The 5,549-nt window shown below is 46.6% G+C and overlaps 1 pseudogene; it reads left to right on the forward strand.

The window, feature by feature from the left end:
* The first annotated feature begins 3,708 nt into the window (after positions 1 to 3,708).
* Positions 3,709 to 4,398, forward strand: LOC138394758 (RAD9, HUS1, RAD1-interacting nuclear orphan protein 1 pseudogene; annotated as a pseudogene).
* Positions 4,399 to 5,549: the final 1,151 nt, after the last annotated feature.

A 5,549-nucleotide genomic window follows, 5' to 3' on the forward strand; every position in this document is an offset into this window, starting at 1 on the left:
CACTCCGCCGCGCCGCGCCTCGCGCCGGAAGCCGTGCACCTCCGAGTCCCCGCCTCCGCCCCGGAAGTCGCGCAAGTAGAGCGGCGGCCCTCAGCCAATCACGCTGGGCGAGAGCTGTGCGCTCAGCGGGCTAGAGCGCCGCTAAAGCCGTCTCCGGCCCTCCCCGCAGCAGGCCTCGCCTCGGTGGAGGACTAGCTCCGCCCGGCGGGGCTGGGGCCGGGGGCCGGGGACGGGGCGGGCTCAACTCTGCGTGAAAGGATGGGAAGGGTTGGCCCTGTCCCGCACTGAGCATTCCAAAGTAGGGGTGGGGACGCCCGGGAGGTGCTAAGTGGTAGCCTTGTTTCCCTGAGTATTAATTTCTTGGAGTCAAAGCCTTCCTCAGTCAAGCTGAAGAAATTGAAGCCCTGTGATGAACCCAAATCCTCACAGAGCAAAGAGGATTCGAACCCGGCCGCATCACTTAAGAGGCCCCGGCTCTATACCCACTATACTATTCTCACAGACACCCCAAAATAATCTTATCCTCTTGAAAACAGACTCCACGATGGAACCTACCCAAAAGCCTCAGGGCTGTGATGGTGCTAGGGTGAGAAATCAGAGGCGAGAGAGACAGTTCCCAGGAAGAGTTAGCCTTTGAACTTAAATTTTTAAAGGAGGAACAGGAGGCTGCCAAACCTACACAGCAGCGACAGGTCATCCAGGCACAGGGAACAGCAGAGGCCAAGGCGTGGGGTCCGTGGGGGATGCAGAGGGAGAGGAGGGATCACCCCTCTCCTCGGTTTCTAGGAGGGAAAGGTGTTGCAACTTTTGGAAACTGTATAGAACTGTCAAAAATACGTAAAACCGGCTGCAACAATTTGTTAAACATAGTTCTGTTTTGTAACAGTGTAAAATCAGTATCTGTCTTTCTGGTCCTTACTGAGTTCCTGGGGAATGTTGGGAGTTCCTGGAGAATGATGGGCAGAAATTATCAGTGTCCCAAGAGCAGTGGAAATAAGTGCACCCTAGCTCACAAAGATGCTTCAAGATAGCTGTTTAGGCTGGTCCCAAGGTAGTGAGTTATCTCACTTGATTGTTCACAGTGAGTTACAGATTGAACTCCTTGTTCTACTACTTTCCCCCCTCCTCACTACTGCACTTGACTAGTCTTAAAAAAAAAAAAGATAGCTGTTTAAGTGGGAACCTCTTCGCCTCCACCCCAAAACAAAGCAAAACAAAAACCACAAATTCATGAGCACAATTCACATCAGTAAAAGTGTAAATATACTGTCAAGCAATTTGACAATTACTTTATTCTTTCATTTAAAAAAGTCTGACATGAACAGAAGGATATATTAATGTCAGTTATAAAACATAACAAAATGAACACCTGGGAATGGACCACCCAATTTAAGAAACGGAATAGTAACCTGTACTATATTGGAACTTCCTGTGGGCTCCTCCCAGAGCCCATCTTCACCCTGCTTTCTTCCCAAAGGTAATCACTATCCTGAGTTTTTAAAAATCATTTTAACTTTTCTTTATGTAATTACCATACATCTTCCTAAACAATGTACTACTTACTTTTGCTTGTCTTTGAATTTTATAAAATTATTTCTATGCTTTATTATACCACTTCTTATTTTCCATCAACATTATGCTTCTGAAATCCATCCCTGTTGTATGTAGTTGTGGTTTATTTTCTCTGCCATATAGCATTACATTATATGAATATACCATGACTTAATACTTATCCATTTTCCTATCATGAACGTTTGTTTCCTTTTTCTCTTCCCCCCATCATGTAAATTGCTGCTATGCATACTCTTGTACAGTGTCCTGATGCACATGTGCAACCGTTTTTCTAAAGAATTGTTGGCTTGGAGAATATACAAGGCATGACCAAAAAGCTTTCCAAAGTGGCTGTGCCAATATACACTCCCAACAATATCTTCTCCTTAGGCCGGGCGCGGTGGCTCACGCCTGTAATCCTAGCACTCTGGGAGGCCGAGGTGGGTGGATCGTTTGAGCTCAGGAGGTCGAGCCCAGCCTGAGCAAGAGCGAGATCCCATCTCTACTAAAAAAATAGAAAGAAATTAGCTGGAAAACTAAAAATATATATAAAAAATTAGCTGGGCATGGTGGCACATGTCTGTAGTCCCAGCTACTCGGGAGGCTGAGGCAGGAGAATTGCTTGAGCCCAGGAGTTTGAAGTTGCTGTGAGCTAGGCTGATGCCACGGCACTCACTCTAGCCTGGGCAACAGAGTGAGACTCTGTCTCAAAAAAAAAAAAAAAAAAAAAAGACAGTTTCTGGGGTCCCAACCCTGTGTTATGGGGACCGTCACCCTCAAAATCAGCTCGGGGCAGGGAGCAAAGGGCCAGCTGAGAGAGGGGTGCCATGGGAACAAGACCTGAGCACAGAGGAAGCACCTCTGTTTTCCACAAAGACAGGAGCCTACGCACCACCTTCATGTAAATCAGGAATAGACGCCCTCAAGACACTCCAGAGTTGGCCACATTGGAGGCTTCTGTCAGCCTGGGGTGCTGATGGTGTGAGAGGAAGCTGAGTCCCAAATGATCATTATTATCATTACCATTATTTATAACAAGGAAGATGGGCAACCTTCGAGCACACGCCACCTCTCCCCCGCATTTCAATTTCTGGAAGAACCATGGCCAGCAGGTGGCGCTGCAGGACGAGTCTGGGTGCGGCTGTGCTGCCTGCCGCATGCACAAGGTGCGCACAGCACAGACAGGCCCTGACTTAGGGTGGTTCAGCTGATGATTTTTCGGCATTACGATGGTGCAAAAGTGACACGCATTGAGTAGAAGCTGTACTTCAGGAACCCACACGACCATTCTGGTTTTCACTTTCAGGACAGTGTTCAACAAATTACATGAGATAGTCAACACTTTATTATGAAATATGCTTTGTGTTAGATCATTTTGCCCAACTGTGGCTACTGTAAGTGCTCTGAGACCATTTAAGGTAGGCGAGGCTAAGCTATGCTGCTTGGTAGGTTACATATATTAAATGCACTTCGACTTACAGAATTTTCAACTGAATGCTGCGTTTATCAGGGTGCAACCCCATTGTAAGTTGAGGAATATCTGCATTAATAAAGCACATGCTAACTGAGCGCTTCCTATTCTCTCTGGTGACAGGCTTCCTCTTTGGGGTAGATTGCAACGATGGCTCTGTTCCTCCTGATGCGCACTGCCACGTAACTCTGCAGCTCCATCACAAGAGGGTGACTTGTTCCACTCTTTTGGCTGGTGCCGTGTCACTTGCTTTGGTCAGTGGAATGTTAGCTGATGTGATGAAAACAGAGGCTTGAAATGGGCTTGCATCGTGGAGCTTGCTCCTGTGCACCCCAGCGTCCCCGTGAGAACACAGCAGCTGAGGGAGAGACAAATGGAACCGAGTCCAGCTGTCCTCTGCTGTAGACTGAGCATGTCCCCCTAAAATTCATAGGTAACCCTAATCCCCAATATTGAACTCTAGTTCCATGATAGGCAGGCTGAGGTGTTTGGGAGTAAAGTATACTCATATCTGCCACTTACTTTACATTCATTAAAAAGGTAAGATGGGGCTCGAACGCTCTGTGTCCTGACAGGAGCAGCGGCCGGGCCTTGCCGGGCGGGCAGGGGTTAAAATTGGAGCCTATTTCCCAACCTGAAGACAAAGAGTATCATGTGGTTACTAACTGCTCTTCATTCACCTATTGATGCCTCCCAGAAAAAAACGGCTCCAACGTTCCCAGAAAGCCCGGCTGCTATTCCACCAGCAACCACTGGAGGGCCCCAAACACCGCTATGGATCGCCACAGCTTCCCATCGCTCACACGCGACAGGTGCCTAGCAAGCCCATTGACCACAGCACCATCACTTCCTGGATATCACCTGAGTCTGATACAACAGCAGAAAGCCAGTTCCCAGCCTACCGGAAACCAGGCAGGACATTCAAGTCGAAAATCTACCACCTCCAAGTTTCCACATCTAACCTCTGAGAGTCCACAATCTTCTTGCATTTCAGAGACATTGGAGAGCCCCTTAATCAAGGAGTGCCCCAATCAACCAGACTTAGTTCCAATGCTCAGTCCCCAAAGTTGTGGGGACCTGTCAGTACATGCACTTCAGAGTTTACCTTATGTGTTCATTCCCCCTGACATCCAGACCCCAGAGTCCTCTTCTGTGAAGGAAGAACCTGTGTCCCCCGAACAGAAGGAAAATAGCTTTCCAAGCTGCTCTCTTCACACTACCACTACTAGCAGCCCAGAGCCTGGGCCCATTCTGGTTAAAGACACCCCTGAGAACAAGTATGGAATAAAGGTCACTGGAAGAGACGACAGCACCTGTTTGCTTACCTCAGGGAGCGAGGGAAGCTGAGCAGAAGCCAGTTCCTTGTGAAAAACTGACTGCCTCCCTCGTCAACAGTCTCCAGAAACTGCTGATTTTCACAGAGTTGCTAAAGTCACTTTTCTGGTTCTCAAGAGTATATAGAAATAAAACGGAAATAACACAAATAGAACAAAAGGTATTTTAACTAGAGTCCTGGAGTCATAAGGGAATTCAATTTCCAGATTTGCTTTTTAAGATACCTTGTGTCATAAACTGTTCACTTCATATTTTTCTGGTATTAACTGTTTAAAATGTATGTAAATAAATGGTTGCAGAAAGTCTTTAGAGGAAAAAAAAAAGGTAAGATGGATTAACCTAATCCCCAGTGTGATGGTGCTGGGAGGTGAGTGTGTCATGAAGGCAGAGTCCTCATGAAAAAGAAAATTATAATAACAAAAAATAAAAAAAAAGATAAATTAGGAAGGTAAGGTAAAAACAAAAATAAAAGAGAAGCCAGAGAACTCTCTCCCCCCTTCCACCTTGTGAGGACAAGGTGAAAAGATAGCCATTTATTAATCAATTAACCAGGAGTTGGATCCTCCCTAGACACCATGAATCTGCTGGTGCTTTGATCTTGGACTTCCCAGCTTCCAGGACTGTGGGAAATGAATTTCTGTTGTTTATAAGCTATGAGGTCTATGGTATTCTTTGCTGTAGCAGCCCAAATGGACTTTTTCTTTTTTTTTTTTTTTTTTTGAGATAGAGTCTCACTTTGTTACCCAGGCTAGAGTGCTGTGGCATCACCCCAGCTCACAGCAACCTCACACTCCTGGGCTCAAGCAATCCTCCTGCCTCAGCCTCCTGAGTAGCTGGGACTACAGGCCCTCACCACCACGCCTGGCTAATTTTTCTATTTTTTTAGTAGACATGGGGTCTCGCTCTTGCTCAGGCCGGTCTCGAACTCCTGACCTCAAGTGATCCTTCCACCTCGGCCTCCCAGAGTGCTAGGATTACAGGCGTGAGCCACCTCGCCTGGCTGGTACCTGTGAATTTTAACTTCCATTTCCCAGGTGGCTGGTGATACAGACCACCTTTTTGTGTGCCTGCTGGCCATTCACGTATCTCTCTCTTTTTTTTTTTTTTTTCTGGCAAAATGAGCATTCAGGTCCTTTGCCCACTTTTTTTTTTTAATTTAATAATTTCCAGATAATTTTCTTTCTATTTTTAG

Source organism: Eulemur rufifrons, chromosome 14 (assembly GCF_041146395.1).
Source record: "Eulemur rufifrons isolate Redbay chromosome 14, OSU_ERuf_1, whole genome shotgun sequence".
Lineage (NCBI taxonomy): Eukaryota > Metazoa > Chordata > Mammalia > Primates > Lemuridae > Eulemur > Eulemur rufifrons.